The sequence below is a fragment of the Arvicola amphibius genome, chromosome 5 (assembly GCF_903992535.2).
Source record: "Arvicola amphibius chromosome 5, mArvAmp1.2, whole genome shotgun sequence".
Taxonomy (NCBI): Eukaryota; Metazoa; Chordata; class Mammalia; order Rodentia; family Cricetidae; genus Arvicola; species Arvicola amphibius.
This window is the reverse complement of record NC_052051.1, coordinates 51,189,199-51,208,057: the sequence shown is the minus strand read 5'-3', so window position 1 is coordinate 51,208,057 and position 18,859 is coordinate 51,189,199.

The window sequence follows — 18,859 nt, the reverse complement described above, 5'->3', positions numbered from 1 at the left end:
TTGTTTTTTTTTTTTTTTTTTTTTTTTTTGAGACAGGGTTTCTTTGTAGCTTTGGAGCCTGTCCTGGAACCAGCTCTTGTAGACCAGGCTGGCCTCGAACTCACAGAGATCCACCTGCCTCTGCCTCCCGAGTGCTGGGTTTAAAGGCGTGCGCCACCACCACCCAGCCTTTGCCTGGACTTTTACCCAGGCTCTGTATCATATGCATCACGATCCATATCAAATGCATGAGCCTATTCATGACCTTGCAGCCCAATCTCAAGCCTGTGGGCTCAGAGTCTTTTCTCCTCTTGCTGGCTGTCCAGACAATCACAACACAGTAACCCGCATTTACTAAGTGCCCATCTGTGCACTCGTGTATGTCCTTTACCTGGTTTTAGCTCATCTAATGCTCGCAACAAGCTCATCATTAAAATTATTATTCTCATTTTACAGAAAGGACAACAGACACAACACGATGGTCCTTTTTTCTCTGCTAATCAAATAAACCTTGCTATGCCAGCCAGTGGACTAATCATCCCTTGGCATATAGTATTAACTATCATCAGGCAAGTGATTACTGAAGGAATTATGGCGTGATGGTTCCCACTACTATTGTGTATGGAGGAAGAAAGCCAGATCGGTCCGATCTCACCCCACAGCTGCCATGGTCAACAGAGGGACAGACACGGCTGTGAGATGAGTCTTCCTCTACATATCAACGAAATGCATTTAAGAGCTCATGCTAGGAGATGGGAAAAATAGTTGATAGATATAGATGATATAGATATACCTCTGCTTCAAATCTTGTCACCAGGATCCTGATCCCCCTCCTGTCATGTGGATGCTTTCAGTGCCTGGGAGGAATGGTCCCTGCCAGGCCCTTTGTCCCTGTCCTCTGGAATGTTCTTGTGCTCTCGTCTCACCTTTACATCATCATCTGATCATGAGTTCAACGCCTCCTGTTCCTCAGGTCTCCCTCCACATGCCTGTGTTATGGGAAGATGCAGAGATCCTTCGCAATGTGACAAGAGTCCCACAAGCATGCTCCCCAAGCTCCAGCTTCGCTCTCCATAGAGCCTCTATTCCAGGACTTCCCATAGACACCAATATCTGCAGGCTTTTGAGCCTTTTCTGTAAAATATCTGCATGTAATCTATATACCTTCTTCCATATACTTTAAATCATCGCTAAACTGTGACATCTAAAATTACATAAACGCTCTATAAATAGTTGTTAGTCTGTATTTTCTGAAGCATAACAGAAAAAGGTTTGTGGATATCCAAAACAGATGTCATTTTTAAAGAATTTATTTCAGTGTGTGGTTGGTTAAACACATAGATGCAGAATCTGTGGATCTGAAAGATCGACTACATTTACCCATGCTGTTGGGTTTATTTCACTGCTTTGCATAGTTTTAACCTCAAGAAAGCAGACAGGAAGGGTTATTAATGACACTGACCTGGGGAGCTGTAGCAAACGCCTCACCGCAGAGACCGTGTCATTTTTTTTATCAACACTATGAAGAAAAACAGGCATAGAGTCATCAAATTAGTATATAAAATTTAATCATCTGGGTTCCCAGAATCTTGGCTGTGGAGGGAAAATAGAATGTCCTTTTCAAAGATTAGGGAATGATTTCATCGAAAGCTGAAATGTATCATGGCTAACGCCAGGTCATCCTCTGGAAGCACCAATCTCGTCAAGGAAACAGGACGCTGAGCAGAAATGCGGGGCATAAACGCTGAAGATGCGTGACTAGCTACGAGACACACGTGCATCAGCAGTGAAGCACCATCGCAGAAAGAAATCGCAGGCAAATGCATGTTTCCCAGACGGATTAAATGAGGCCTGGTTTCTCAGCTGGGAAGGGAATTTGACCTGCGCAGTGGCTGGAGCACTTCCTTTCCGTCACCCAGTCATGAGCTAATGCAATACATTTGAGGGGAAATACTGAAGCAAATGAGACAGGCTCGCTCAGCAAGGCAGCCACACTGCACTTCAACCTGTGTTCCAAATAACAACCGATGAGTTAATGAGCTCCATTATAAAATTCTGATTTTATAACTTGCAGGTTAAATATTATTATCACTATCATATTTTCTTAAGACAAGAGGGTAGAATTGCTCTCTTATGCTAAGAAAAGGCCAAGGAGAGCTTAAAATTCTAGTTAACAGATCTCTTCTCTCCCTAAGATTGCTTTGTGGGGAAAGTCTTAACTCGCAGAGGAGGGAAATAATTCCTGGCCCAAGCCTAGGACGAAGCTCATGGCCTAACTGTCATGTGCTATAACAGTTAAGTGACTGAGGTGAATGGATATATAAGTGCAGACAGCGATAAAGTGTTTCCGTGAGTTATTGCGAAGGTTGTAAAACCGCTCTCCCTAAGAAGAAAGCGGCTAATAGTGGGTCTGGCAGAGCCGAACAAGTCAGCTCTGCAGTGTTGATGTTTAAACGCTGCTGATCAAGAAAATATATATTGGTAAAAACAGAAATATCTCTTTATTTAAAGTTGCCTTATATTAAATATTATACAGCATTCACAAATGGTGATTTGAAAATATACACAAAGTATAGACAAATATGATTTCGGTATTTTTTTTCTCCCCTCTATCTCAGTACATAGGTTTTCGTGGTGTCAAGGTGACCGTACCTTATTTTAAAGACCACTAATTAAGACATCTCCTAGCTGAGGATTTCTGGGGGCTTAAAGAAGTAAGCGATTATAAAATTATGGGAAAGACAGAGTGACAGAGCTGGGCATTTGTAAGTTTTAAGGTTTATAACACTCGCTCAAGTCACCATCTTCGCAGGCAGATGGAATTGAAAAGCTCTCTGACCTCTCCAGTCAGGCAGAGAAGATTGAGGCTTGTATCAAGTGTGTGAGGGGATATCCTGTCACCAGGCTGGCTCCGTACAAAGTCAAGAGGCTGTGTGAAGCAAATTCCCTAAAGAGGTCCAGGGACAGAAGGGAAGACATGGAGCTTCCAAAGGGCCGTTGATGCATGACATGTGACATAAATGAATGTGATTTCTCTACTGTACAGTTGCTCTCCAATGCACATGCCACCGAAACTCCAACTCAGAAGTGCCCTTTCACTCAGAGTGACTGCAGAATACTTGCCAGAAAGCTTATATTTTTGTATTTTAGGGAATAGTCTCGAGTCTTTTCTTCAAGTCTTGGAGAAGCTGATAGTATTTCATTCATAGGTTTCCTTGTTGGGGACAAGTGAGTAACCAGCAGGACAGATTCCATAGGTGATGGCACTGACCCGCTTATCGGTGTCTACATCTGTCCCTCTGGTGATGGATTTTGGGTCTCAGGAAGGGGGAGGAAGAATAATAAGATGAAAATCAATTCATCTCTTTGAAATGATCATTCTCAGATCCACTTGCACAAATGCCAAAATAGGAAGCGTCTAGATTGAAAGGCACACAACTTAGAGTATAGAAGTCTGTTCGTTAAATTAACACCATACTGGTGATAGGAAGTAATTAGTCAACCAGTTGACCACATTGACCTATGTTCTAGCACTTTCTTTTAGTCTGATCAGTGTTAAAAGCCCAGCTCTGATTCCATCCACTAAGTTTTCTAAGTCAACTTATTTTTCATTTCAGCAGTTGCCATTTCCCATGACAGCCATGGGCTCATAACATTTTGGTTGATAATATGCTACATAAGTGGACCTGTGGAATTGCAATGAAGCTGAGAAAACTCTATTGCTGAGTGATGTCGTAGACAAGAGAGCACCTCAATGCAAGACATCCAGTGTCTTCAGTATAAACAAACCCACTTGCTGTCACTTGTTTGAAAGTACAGTGTACATACAGTACATAATATTTGATATAGTAACTACGTGGCTATGTTACTCTGTGCAATTAGGATAGTGTTTGTACTTATTTTATATTATGTTCTGTCTATGTGTATGCCTCCTACGTTAGTGTAAAACAGTGCCATGTTCTACCCACAGCAGCCACACTGCAGCTCACAACACTGCTTGGTTGAGTCATTCTCCCTTTGCTTGTTTGAATTGCACATTGTTTGGTTCATTAGCACCTTGGGAGAAGTAGGTTTGATTTGTGAATGTGCCCAGTAGGTGCTGCCCCTATCTGAATACTCTGTCTCCAGTTGGTGGCGCTGTTTGGGATGTTTAGGATGTGTGACCTTGCTGGGGGTAGTACATGACTGAGGGTCAGCTTTCAGAGCTAAAAATCTGGTTCATTCTCTCGGCTTTGTACTTATGGTTCAAGATGTAAGCTCTCGGCTTCTGTTCCTGTTGCATTGTCCGCTGTTTGCTGCCACGATGGATTCCTAACCCTCTGGAACAGAAACCCAAATAAAATCTTCCTCCTCGAGAGAACATGAGAAAGTAAGTCAGGGCCGTGAGGGGTGCGTTCACCCATGGAGACGGTGGGACAGAACTAATGGGAGATCACCAACTCCAGTTGGAATGGGACTGATGGAACATGAGACCAAACCGGACTCTCTGAATGTGGCCGACGGTGGAGGCTGACTGAGAAGCCAAGGACAAAGGCGCTGGGCTTTGATTCTTCTGCATGGACGGGCTCTGTGGGAGCCTTCTCAGCTTGGTTGATCACCTTCCTGGACCTGGGGGGAGTTGGGAGGACCTTGGTCTTAACATAGAGTAGGGAACCCCGATGGCTCCTTGGCCTGGAGAGGGAGGGGGGGGGGGTATGGGTGGAGGGGAGGGGAGGGAAGAGGGAGGAGATGGAAATTTTTAAATATAAAAAAATAAACCATAAAAAAAAAATCTTCCTCCTCTATGCTACCTTGCCACAATGTTGGATCACAGCAGGGAAGTAGCTGATAACAGACACATTTCTGAGACTATTTCTGTCATTAATCAGTGTATAGCTTGAAGTCTCATGGAGATGTTGTGAGAACACATGCTATGGCATCTAGGAAAGGCTGGAGAGACAGTAAGTACTCAGTAAACGCTAGCTTCCCTCTCATCTCCACCGAAGTATCTCAGACCTCTATTCTGTGATGGTGTGGGCTTCCCACACAGTTGTAAGAGTAATAGAACATTCCGTATAAAGTGGGCAGGGATGATATTAAATCAATGGGCCAGCGCAGAGGGCTGAAGGCTCATTTTACCGTCTCTCAGCTGCTGGATGCAGCGTTAGCTCTTGGCGCTCAGGCTTTGTGCGTTTCCATCATGTTCCATGTTCTAGTTTTAGTTTTGGCATATAGACTTCATGTAGATTTTGTTAAATGCACCCATTTCCCTCCTTAACTATAAATAACAGCTGTTATCTCTAGTAGTCATGTATTTGATTTAATTACGTAGAAATAAGATTACCTTTGCCTATTCACTATCATCATATGACATCACTAACTATTCTAGAAATTTTGGAGATTACTGAAGATTAGTTATGTAGACAATCATCTCTGCAAACAGGCGGTTTCATTTCTTCCTGATCACTTAGCATTGTGTTTTGTTTCCTTTACTTGCCTTGTGGGAAGTGGCTGGGACTCCCATTCTACATGATAGCTAAGTGCTATCCCACTACCAGAATAGTGTTTTATGTGTATTAACTATTAGAGTTTTGTAAACATACATGCCAAACTAAGGACGTTTCCCTCCATTCCTACTATACTGATGTTTTTAGAGACTATAAATTAGTGCTAGGCTTTGTCAAATACTTTTTCTATATTTATTAATAGGATTGTGTGATTTTTTTTTCCTTTAGCCTTATGTATATTATACTGATTTATTTTTGAATATGTAACCAGATTTGCATACTTAGAATAAATTTCACATGGTCATGGTGCATAATTTGCTTATATATTTCTGACTTTGATTTACTAAGCTTTTGTGGATCTTTGCATCTTAGTTTATGAGAAATATTGGTCTGCAGCTTTGTTTTGTTGTTCTGTGTACTATCTTTGTTTTTGGCAATATAACAATGCCAGTCTCATGAACTGGCGGTGTTGTGTCCCCCTGTACATCTGTCTTAAAGAGACTTTGTACAACTGGTGTTAATGCTTCTTTAAAGACTGGTATATCTCCTTAGAAGTGATCCCGGGTCTGAAATTCTCTGTCAGAGGCCATTTGATTAAACCTTCCATTACATTAAAGCTTGCAAGGTTATTTTGTTTGTGTGTTTCATTCTGGTGAAGGTGAGCAGCTTGTAGTTTTGAACTCCACTCATTCTAAATTGTATTTATAAATATAAAGTTTTGGATTCTTCTATGGTAGACTACATAATGGGCCCCGGAGACACCGCGTCCTAATTTCAGGAAAGAAATAAATGGTATATAAATGCCTTATATGTCATGAGCCGCCTTACAGATGTGCTGAATTTAAAATGTTTGAAATGCAAAAATTATCCTGGGGCATAGTACATGTGATTGTAGGGATCCTTCATGTAGGGACTATGTAGACAATTTGGCAAGTAGAAGACAAGGTTATAACCCAAGTAAGATGTTCAGCTTTCAAGATGGAAGAAAGGGCCATGAGACAAGGAATTCAGGGAATGAAGGCAGAGAAATTGAAAAATGCAAGGGACTGTATCCTTCCCTCCAGTGAGAAATGTGGAGAACCCATCTAAGGTTTGGGTCTCCTGAACGATATGAAAGTAATTGTGTCCTGCTTTAATATGTGCTCGAAATTCATAGTAAGTTAGTAGCAGTGGCCATTGGAGAGGAACACACTCTCATTGGAATGTGTTTGGCATGAATTCCTTTAGAAGACAATGGGTTTTAGTGATGTATTTGTGATATTGATGACTGGTGATATTGTGATATTGATGACCTTGTATGTTTGTCAGTCTTCCTAACATCTTGTTAAGTTCATTGATGTTTGTAGAAAGTGGTTTGTTATTTATTTGATTTTATATATCACTTTTCTACTTTCAATGTCATTCATTTTTTTTTCTCTTTTGGATGTTATAGGCTTATTTGGGATTTATTTTGCTTTTGTTTCCCTAGTTTCTTGAGATAGTGAAAGAGAGAATTGGTTTCAGACATTTCTTTGTTTATATTGTGAAAGTTTGTTTCTGTAATATCCCCTATTCTTGCTGACTCCCATCACACCCCACATAGTTTGATACGATATATTTGTTTTTATTGTGTTCTGTGTCTTCATTTTTTTCCCTTTGTGTCTTACTATTTGAAGATGGATTATTTGGAAGTTTATTGTGTAAGTCTTAATTAATTGGAGGTTTTCTTCTCATCTTTCCTTTATTAGCTTCTGATTGCATCCCACTCTAGTCAGAGAAGCCATCCTCCATTGCCGTAGAAACTTAGGTTATGGCAAAGATACGGTCCATGTTGAGGGAGGTTCCAGAAGCACAACCTCAGAAGTGCAGCCTGAGATTCTGGAGCAGGGCATTCTACTTCTCTTGCACCCTACAGGTTGATTCTGTCCATCAGATTTTACAGAACTTGGCTGATACTAGGTGCCCTGTCAGTCACCAAGAGGAGGTGTTGATATCTTCAGGTGTGACCATGCATTTGTTTTCCTGTTCAGCTCTATCAGTTCTGAGCTTGCAGGTTGTTGCTGGGCCCACACTTATCATTGGCTCCTCCTGATGACTAATCCCTCATTATCTCTAGAAAACCTCCTGGTTCCCAGCTGGAGAGTCCTACAGCTGACTACGAAGAATGTGGTAGACAACAAGAAAAGCAGAGAACTTGCCACCTAGTGAGTCCCGAGTCCTAAAGTTCCTGTGCTATCTCCCTTCTCTGTAGTCCCTGTCCACTCTGGACAAACACCAGAAGATGGAGTACCAAAGGGCATGAACGGGGCAACACTGAGAACACAGCTTTTTTCAGGTCCCCGGGAAATGGAAAGATGCACCAACAGTTTGGTGTTGGTCTCAGTGTTGGTTTTCAGGTACCTGGTCCCTGGCCCTGCAATGACTAAATCAGAAGAATGTCATGTCTCCCAAACATGAATACCAGTGTGTGGGGGATGTGTCTTGAGATATCACAGTTTGTCTCTCAAAGACAAGGGCCTTATCAAATCTCTAAGACTTGACTGGATCTAGGGGGAGTGGGGTTTATTAGGTACTCAGTGGTCATAAAACACACACAAGATGTGAATATTTATAATATTTGGCTGGTTAGAAGAACCTCATGCCCAGACTGATATCTGAAGTTGGCAGCAGGGTGACTGAACCTGTAACCTGGGGAATCTGTGCTAGACCTGAGTGGAGCTGTGAACACAGTTGCGATGAGAATCATCAGAGAACTGGATAACCCTCAACCACAGGATATCAAAAGGAACAGTCAAAGTTGAGCACCAAAGCTTAGGTGCAGGTCAACCGCGTCAGTAGGTACAGGGGTGGTGTCAGGCCTGTTTCAACTAAACCAAATGCTGAGTGAGAGTTGGAAATTCGGTCCAGGTTGCCAGTGTGATAAAGAACTGCATCTGACCAAAGGATGAAACTTTTGACTAAGCACAGTGATGCAGGCCTGTCTGTCATCCCAGCTAAGCAGTGGGCTGAGATTAAGAAAAAAAAAAAAAAACACAAATTTGAGGCCTGCAAAAGCACCTTGGTGAGACCCTATTTCAAAGTGTAGTGTTGAAAAGGGTTGAAATAAAGCTCAGTGTGCGAGCTTTTACATAGCAGACCCCAGGTTCCTGCAGGTTTCTGCACGTATTGTTTTGCTCCCCAAACAAATGCAGATGAGAAACAGGTTTGACTAAACAGTCACCGAATTCTAAAGAGACACGGGGTGTTCTTAAACTGGGCTGTGATGATGGTTGCACGTTATTAAACTTTACCAAAACATCACTAAATTGTAAGACTAAATACAAATTAAAGAAGCAAAAGTTAAGACTCACGGTAGAACTGAGTGTCAACACACCACAGGTAGTCTGCTCCATTGTGGATTAAGGGATTTAAAAACTTCAACTATTACTTTGATCCCATCCGGATCCAAATGAAACTGTAAGGATTCGGGAATGTGTCTCTGTCCGTGGCAAAATTCTCTCCTTCTAGCAGGGATTGTGGTCATTTTCTAAATTTGCTTGTCTCCAATTCCTCAGCAATTTGGCCCTGTCTCCCTTGGCTGGAGCACTCTCAGGGACACCCACCCCTGCAGTCACCCAACACCCTGGGCACAGCCATATAGCAGCCCTCACTGCCGCCTTCTGTTGTGAGTTCACACGTGCGGACAGGACATCAAGAGCACCTCATGAAGACTGGATGTGAAGGCGCGCATCTTTAATTTCAGCACTTGGGAGGCAGAGGCAGGCAGGTTTCTGAGTTCAAGGCCAATCTGGTCTACAGAGTCAGTTCCAGGACAGTCAGGTCTACACAGAGAAACCCTATCTCAAAACAAACAAACAAACAAACAAACAAAAGAAAACAAACAAAAGAACGTCTCAGGGGTAAAAACTGAGACTCTTTTGACCTTGACGGTCTAAGGAGACACTCTTTTGCCCCACTGTGGTCTACAGTTTCACCCAGCAACTCTGTACCAGGGCTGCAGAGGGGAACCTGCTGCACTTGGTTCTGTTCCACTGTGGCACTGCCAGCTTATGGTGCTTGTCGTACAGGAAGACCCACAACCCTCTCCACACCGTGCGCTACTGGCACGAATCTCCTATAAACATTTCTCGCGGGTCTTTCCTTGTTGATAAAGTCACCTCTTATTTTTTTTTTTTATCTCATCCATATCCAGGCTGGGCTCTGAGCTATGTATAATACACTGTGATTAAATGGTGATTGCGCACTGGCAAAATCCTGAGTGGTGTTGGTGGTGAGTGAAGGGCACACAGGCTTCAGAGTTCACTTTTGGGTCTGCACAACTTAGCCGGCAATACAGGCTTGGTGTGACGCATTCTTTCCAAGGCAAGTGGCTTGCAGTCACCTTGTTGGAGGATGCCCCGGGGCTTCTCAAACAGTCTTGTTGAATAGTGTAATATTCCTTCTGCTCCAAACAGTGTCTGCCCCAAGTGTAGTCTGGCAGGATTTTAACTCTAACTCTTCCAGCTCTCTGCTCCTGCTCACCACCCGCTTCGGTTGAGAATCACGGGCAGGTGTTTGGTTGAGCCAACCACAGACCTGACGATGGGCTCAAAGCCAGGTTAATGTCTCCGTGAAAAGTCACCTAGCTGATACAGGACTCGGCATTTTCCTTAGAGCATTGCATGGCAGGAGCCCTCCTTGGTGTTCAGGAAAACAGGAGTATTTCACCCTGATCTCATCAGTCACCCGCATCTTACAGCTCTCCAATGGGAATGATTTTCACCCCGGGAATTGTAGACCAGGCAGTGAGCCAGGGTGATGCTGTAATAAGCCCTTGGGAGTAGATACTTGCAGAGAGGTTTTCTCTTAGGCTCTTTCAAAGGAAGTGAATAAGAGCAGGAGTGACTTAGTGCAAACTGTCCTTTCTGTCTCTGACTCCACTGCCACTCTCTCAAGGTTCTCTGGTGCCTCTGTACCATTTTTTAGGAGAGATTTATTTTGCTTAATCAAAATATAATTATACCATTTCTTCCCTCTCTTCACCTTCCCCTGTGTCTGACATCTTTTCTTGTTTATTCCTTGCTCCTCCATAGAAATGAATCACCATACAAACCCAGCCTGTGGAGTCTGCTCAGTGCTGTGTGTGTTTCTAAGGCTAAACACTCGGTATTGGATGACCAATCAGGGAGCTCATCCATGAATAACACTAATTAATTCTTCCTCCCTGTGGTTGTTAATTTCCTATATCTCTTCATCTAGGGTTGGGACGCCATGAGATTTCCCCATCTATGTTGGATGTCAACTATTATTGGAGTTGTTCAGGTCTTGCTTAGGCAGCCATGTTGTTGAGATTTCATGGGTGTAGCTTCCCTGACATAGCTACAGGCATGACCACAGCGGCCTCCTGGTTTTCTTACTCATGATCCTTCTGTTGCCTTTTTCCTCCACGTCCCCTCAGCCTCCAGTATCACTTTTGGTCGTCTCCACTGGTGACACACCATTCATCCCAGTAATCCAGCCAGTGCCTGCCAAAAGTCCCAGAGAGTACACAATTCCCAGGGCTTCAGTACCGTACCTAAGAAGTGTGATGTGTTCAGCAAATCCTAGGTGGGATGCTGTCTGAGCAGAAAGGCTGGGTTGCAAGCACAAGCAGATTAACCACTGAGTTTGCACTGGATAAGCAGATTTGACAGAATGTGAATGGGAGTGAAATCTTACCTTAAATTTCATTTTATGGTCATCCACACTGCCCATTTCTTAGTTTCTTTTTGCTGGAATAAGACAAAAAAAATTCCATTTCCCAAACTCAGAAGTAACACGTTCATCCCAGTATCTTTCTGAGATTCTTCTGAGAAATGTCTTCATGGTATCTGCTGGGCCTCAGATTTGTGCAGCCGTGCCCCCTATGAAGCCTCTGTGGGCTGGGTACTAAGTGGGTAAGACAAGTCACAACGCGAACCCGAGTGCCCCGTTTTGTGCATTGATTAAACCTAAGGTTTTTAGGATGGTATCAGAAGACTCGAAGTCACTCCATTAATAAAACAGACCCTGTTAACATCACAACAAATGTGTATGAATCATTTATACAATTTTTTCCTGTCAAGTGATGTTTGACAATAATCAGATGATAATGAAATGTATAATTAATAATAAAAATGCCAACATCTGTTAGCTTGTTATTACACACGGATTTTTTTCAGTGTACTATTTCAAATGTGTCACCATTAACCTAATTTATATTAAAAATCTGCTAAATACAATCTGTTGTCATTAGTCGTTAATTTGAGTTGGCACATGACCCCACAGAGATGATTCCCCTCCGCGCTTCTTCTGACTTCTCCCTCTGTTCTAACCCAAAAGCTCCCCAAAATGTGTCTGAAATCGGCTGCCTCAGATGGCCTGTCGGCAGATGGACCTAGCTAGCTGGCTGCTGCTATCAGCTGCGAATGATCAGTGCTCAAGACTGAAGCGGCAGCATTTGGTCTCAGAAGACGTCTGGCTCATGGTTTGCAACCCCTTCTGCCTATTCTTCTGTCCGACCATCTGTCTGTCTTTGACTTCTTCTTCATACTCGGGTACAGTGCCACCTGGGACCAAGGGCACTGTTCCAGCAGGGAGGATGTGGGCCCTGCTCACACGGGGCCTGATCTTGTGTTCTGTTTTAGCCTATATTGATGATGAGGCTCACTGAAGGATTGAGAGCAGACCCGTTAAATAGACAACTACTGGTGGCCATTTTCCACACATGGGGAAACCCATCTGCAGCGTTAGTTCTGTGTGTTTTACAAAGCCAAAGGGAGGAAACAGTCCAAAGGCACACGGTGGTGTGGTATGCCAAAGGAACACCAGGCATGACTGAAAAAAGACCCCGAATGGCCAAGGTTTGATCAACTTAAGAAAGAAAATAGAGTCGTAAGTCATCCGTGAATCGATAATGCTAGGGACAAATGATTAATGACAGTAATAAGTGGGAAATAAGAGCCAAACAACCATGCCGAATATTTGAAACAAATTTTTGCATATTCATTGCTTCCGGGAAATGGGCAGAACTCCCCATTCCTTCCAATGGCCAAGCACGGCAGCATCCTTTCAGAGAGCACAATATGGGAATGGGGAAAAGGTAATTCTGGAGTGAAGAGACCAGCTGAGCACTTCCTTGGCCAGGCAATCAAGGCCAGCATCCACCTGAGCATCGCACTGGTGGAGCGTGCCAGATAGGCCATCACGGTCAGCAATAGTAGTCGTGCATCAAATTGGTGGTGTGCACCTGATGTGACACCATGCAAATGTACCTTGAATGTGCAGTTGGTCCCCATCCTTTGTTTCCCCGACCTTACTAGAGAAGACTTTTAAAGGGGAACAGAGATGCTTATAACAAAATAAAATATTGGTGAACTTGACATGTCACCTTTTAGTCCTAGTCTTATAATGAAAAAAAAGTATAGGTATTTTAAAGGAGGGACTTTTTTTCTTTCAAAAAAAAATGTACTGGATTTATTCTGTGTGTATGTGTGCAAGCGCACACATGGTTCTTATAGGGAGGCCAGGGGACTACTTGTGGGAGCCAGTTCTTTCCTTCTGTTCTATGAGTCCTTTAGAGCAAACGTTGGTCATGAGTCTTGATGGAAAGCATTTTTGCCCCCTGAGTAATCTCGCCAGCCCAAGAGGTACATTTCAACAACAACAACAACAATTCTGGAATAAGCATCTTCAAACAGGACACCAAAATAAGGAAAACAAGAGAATAACAAAGGCTAGAACTTGAACATACAACAACGGCGTGTGACATTGTGTCCAGAATGGATCTTAGAACATAAAAAGCTTAGGTAAAAGGCTTGGGCATTTAGACTAGACTATGGTTGTTGGCTAGAGGCCACATCTTAGAATCACTCATTACCAGTAGGGAATGAACTGTGCTGGTCTAAATTGTAACTAATAGGAAGGGAAGAAGTGGGGGTATGTAGGAAGTGTCTGCACTAGTCTTCAAAATCTCCATGCATATAGACCACTGCTGCCAAAAATGTCTATATTTTTGAAAGAACATGCAACTGTGTGTGTGTGTGTGTGTGTGTGTGTGTTTGGAATGTCTCTCTTATTCTCTCCCCCAACCCCAATCCACTCCTCCTATGTTTCTCCTATATTGATACCCATTTTTTTCTTTTACGAAATATTTGACACCAAAGATAACTCACTATCGGCTAGCTGGAGCCCAGACTGCATGTGCGATCTCTCACACCACTGGCAGGGAAAGCCCTGCTCTTGGGCTGGACACGCGTAGCTCAAGAAGTCAATGGATGGAGATGTGTCAGGACAGTGTCTTATCGCCTCCACCTCTCGGTGTAGTCATGGAGATCCTGGAGACCACGTCTGCCTGCCTTGGGAACAGACCTATGAAAGTGTCTGTCTAGAGCTCGAAACGTTGCCCTGTGTACTAGGGAAATTGGTGACTCTCTTACAAGCAAGAACCCAGTGGCCCTGATAGAGTTTCTGAAGCATTTGGGGGAGGGGTGGCCTAACACGAAGGGGCTTATTAACAAAAGCTCTGCTTGTAGGTGGGTCCCTTGGTGTTTTGGAGGTTCTTCTCCCTATCTTATGAACTGAGGGTCATCAGTCAGCTGTCTGGCTTTTCACTGTTTAGCGCTAGAACAAAGTGAGGCCCCACAACAAATTGAAGTGAGGGTTAACGAGTCGCAAACCTCCCAAATTATGTGCACCCCAAAGGATGGGCCATTCATGGTAAATATGGCCACAGGCCAGTCTGGAAAGAGGGCTGGAAATTACTTACCTTTCGTTTTACAGAGATTATGTCTGGAACAGAAAGTAATAACATTATTATACACCTCCACATTCCTTTATAATCAAGAGACCTCAGAGCCATTCACCAATTATTCTTCGTATCTACAAGGCTCACGTTTCTTGGTAAAGGAAGCCACGGGTGATAAAAACCCAGTTCTCAGCGGTCCACCTTTCAAAGCCAAGTTCCGTGCAGTGGAGTGGGAAGGGAAGCCCTCAGGGTTAACACCACAGCCACCCCTCTCCCTTGTGTCCGTCCCACGGGACCAGCTGGCAGGGAATCAGGAGAAATAATGAATGGTCATGGAAAAGCATCAGGGGCAGGGAGGAAAAGAACCCTTCCAGAAACACCATGGCTTAGGCAGACATTGAGAATTCCCAGACAGTCTTCAAGATGCAAGGCTGAGAGGGAGTGGAAGGTGGTTTGTTGGCAGAGGACCTAGCTGCAAAGCCTGGCGTGGCGATTGGCTGATGCTATGTGAGGACTTAGGGCTCCCTCCCTCCTTCTAGGCACCACCTGTAGGTGTTTGTTTGCATCACCTTTTCTCTCTGCTCTTTTCTCTGCTGCTGATCATCAACCTGAGGCTTCACCCCCTTCCTCCCCTCCTCAATCTCTAAAGTAGATTAGGCACTCCCCTGTGCTGGATAGTGTTGGGGGTGATAACATTGCATTCTCTGCTAAAGTGATTCGTTTCCCTATTTGATTCTCTCCCTAGTCTTGAGTGGCGGATCACCAAGGCTCGGTAATATGGCTGGAGCAAGGTAGCTACTTAGCAAACGTTTGTTGAATGTGCCATTTACCCAATCTTCTTAGTGAAGCTAACCCACCTAATTGATGTCAGACAACTCTTTCTATAATTTAGAGATAATCTGACGACCATGGTTTGTGTAAAGGATAGGCTGTGTCCTGATTAAAGTGGGTTCTGGAGCATTCAATGCCACCAAAAACTCTAGCCACTAGATAGCAACAGAAATGGAGCATCTGGGCTAGAAAGCAAGGGAGATCACTACCTCTACCGCTTTCTTTACAGATGACAAATATAAGGCACAGGGTTTAATATGGTGTTGATGATCATTCAGCATCCAGTACTTTTTCTTCATTCTGGCGCCATGTAAAAGGAACAGAGACAAGCATGCATGTGCTCAAATCACTGCTGAGTGATTTTATTTGCTCAAAACGCATGCTGTGAGTGTACCTAGGTGTAGGTCATACTCTCAAAGTCTTCTCTGTCTAGTTATTAAAGAAGTAAAAGCCCCATCCATAGACGTAATGCAACAATCCAAGGAGTGTTAGAAGGAGGGAGTCAGCCAGTCAAGGGCCTATGAAAAAACTTCAAGAGAAATACTGTGATGGAGCAAAAGGGGGGGCCTGAATGTAAAAAGATGGCCTAGAAGAAACTGCATTCCAGATCAAGAAAAAGCAAGGCAGGAAGACAGGAGGTGCAGAGACGGCATATGGTGTTACCTTGCTCTTTTATTGTAAGACACTTCCGTCTGGAAAACAGGGAGGTCTCTAGATACAGCAAGAAAGACAGAGTGAGAGACAGCGTGGAAGGGGATGAGGGAGCGGACCAGGGCAGCAACTGGAAGAAAGACAAAGCCAGTGGACAAGGACAGGGACAAGGCTTATTCCCTAATCCAAATGCCAGGAAGGAGTCTCCATGCACCCAAGGAAAGGAGACTGGAATCACAGGTGATTCTAAGTGCAGGTGGATTGCTTTCTGTGGTTACCACACTTGTGCTGACAAGTGGTCCAACCACACACAGAACATAAAAGTTGCGCACATCCAGCTGCTGTTCTCTGATGGAGAACATATTTTGGACTAATTGTTATGAATGAAGTGGGTCCTTTCAGGCGCGTAACCCATCAAGGGCCCATATTTCCCCTGCTCGGAAACATCCGACACATGGAGGGAAATGTGTGTGTCAGCTGAGCAGGCTCCCAGCGTCTCTGACAAAGCTCCTGACTCATGTCTGAAAGAGGCAGGAGAGACTTAGCTTTGGTCTTCAAATGCAGAGCTGAGCAGGGGAGTGCCACATGACAGAGCAGGTCTTCCCATGCATGCCCTTTAGAAAGATCCCAGTCTCTTAGTAAAATGTAGATTCTGGTTGAGTTGGCTTAGCGTGGAGCCTGAGGTCCTGCATCATCGCAGACTTTGAAGGGATGTTGACACAGCCCTAAGAAAGATCATGAAGCTTGCCTTTGAGGACAGCCAATTAATCCTTCTTTGTCTAGACTAGGGAATGCATCCCTGTACACCTGGGGAGCTTGAAAAAAAAACCACTGTGTTAAGTCTCACCCCAGTGTTCCTGTTTTATATGCTGTGAAATCATAAGACAACAAAAGATTCAAAAATCAGAATTCTTATTCTTTATACTTAGTATTTGCTCCTAGACTTTTAAAATAATATACCAGCCCCCAAAAGTATGGTTGACAAAAGAAGGGGAAGGGCATGAGACTATTAAATGCATACGCAATACAGTCAGCACTGAAGCCATGTGTCAGAGATAATGCCACATTCATTAGGCAAATCTGTTTAAATATGATGAAATCAGGTTGCCTGAGCTGCACATTTTGTCAGAATTAATCCTAGTTTTCTGCTTATTTACCATAAAGATGCGGCAATGGTTTGAATATACAATCTAGGCGCTGCCTCTGGGACAATAGCAAGGTGTTTAAGAGGTGAGCGTGGCAGAAGGACCTCTTCTGTGTTGGTCCTGCATCATCACAGGTGATGAACTTGGTGCCATTATCAAGCAGCTTGGTAGAGACGGGAGCTTGCTCTCTTGTCCGTCTGCTTTCTTCCACGTGAGGATGCAGGGGGAAGGCCTTCATCACACACCAATACCGGCATCATGTTCTTGAACATCTCAGCCTCCAGAACTGCAGGAAAACCAAGTTCTGCTCTTTATAAATTACCAGTCTTGGGTGTTCTGTTAGAGCATGGCAAAACTGACCAGCAAGAAGGGCTTTTCCAAGCAAGTAGTTTGTACTAGCGGGTCATAGGATAAGCGCAGAGGATTCAAGATTGCCCCCTCTCTAACTACAGGCATTTTCTTTGGAAAACAGAGTCTCATGAGACCAAATGAAGCTAGTACCTCTAGTACAGGGACTAAAGTTAGAAAATTGGAGGTGTTTTTTTTTCCATGCACACAGCTCTTCTGCTTGTCTCTAAAAGGGCAAACACAACTGTTTCCAAGACAACAAAGGAACATCCAGCTCTGGAGATGTTGTCATGAGCCTGTTTGCAGGGTAACAAGCATGAGGGTGATGAAACTTGCTCTGAGCCGGTTGGGTTCTGCAACCTGATTCTCTGAAGGCAACTCTGAGAATCCAAGGAAGGGGGCCAGAGAATGGGACCAAATCCTGTGCAGCTCCAGCCGCTGTACTGGAAGCCTATTTGAGAAAACAGTGGCTGTGCAGAAAGGGAACACTGCTCCTTTTCCTCCCTCCTCCCATCTATCACACTCCGGATGCCGTCATAACTGTATCAGCTGCCGACTGCTGTTGTAACCGCCACACCTGAAAGGATCACCTCTCCCCCCTGAAGGTAGCAGTGTAAGCACAGATAAGTGTGAGCTTTGCAAAGCACCCAGGAAGCAGTAGCCGCTTCTACCTGGGCTCCTTGTCTGACACTCCCCAGCCTCTGCTCCTAGGCTCCTCTTTACTTATACAGACTACTTCACTGGTCTTTTAGATACATTTTCAAGTCCTTCTCCCATATAAATTCACAACAGCAGGCACAATACTTCCAACAGTGTTTACATGGGAGCATATCCCACACCCAATCAATTCCCGAGTGGACATCAGCGGGCTGCCTTGTGGCAGCGTCAGGTCCCATGAGTAAATCACTCAGGCCTACAAGACTGTCATTGCTCATTGCAGATGCTAATCTCAGTCTCTAGCTGGTCTGCTGGTCTGCTGCCTCTGATGAGTTGCCTAAAATTGTAAGGAACCTACAGCCTGCTTTTGGGGCTCAATAAAATTGCAAAGGCAGCTCAAATAGCTCAGGAAAACACTTTATGTATGTTTACTGACGTATTGTAAGACATTTTATAAATAGTAGCAGTGAAGAGCCAGGTGTCAGAGACACACAGGGCAGCATGCATGGTGAAGGATAAGGGGCTCCCATTCTTCTGAATATACCGCCCTGCGGGGAGCACTCTGTGTTCAACCAGCAGACCACCCTCAGAATCCAGTGTTCTATAGAGGGTTTATTAGATAGGCATGATCAATTACATCATTGGTTCTGGGTGTTCAGCTTTACCTTTAGACTGCCAGAGGTAGGGATGAATCTAAAATTCAAATTCTGCCTTGACCTTCCTGGTAGTCAGCCCCATCCTTGATCTACCTACGAACTCCTCACTCCACCATCCCATTCACATACAGAAACACAGCCTCCGCACAGAGAGCCTAGAGTGTAGGAATTGTAAGGCAGGAAGCAGATGCAGGGCAAATGTGCTTATTCCACGCCCATGCTCTGCCCGCCAACCTGAATGATGTGAGGTCATAGGATCTACTAGACATGAGCATCAACTGGGCACATTTAGGAAGATTTGCATTTTACTCTAAGAGAAGGCGCTTCTAGAGAAGGACCAGTTAGAATTATTTGAAGGCAAGAGAACATTGCCTGGTGGTACTG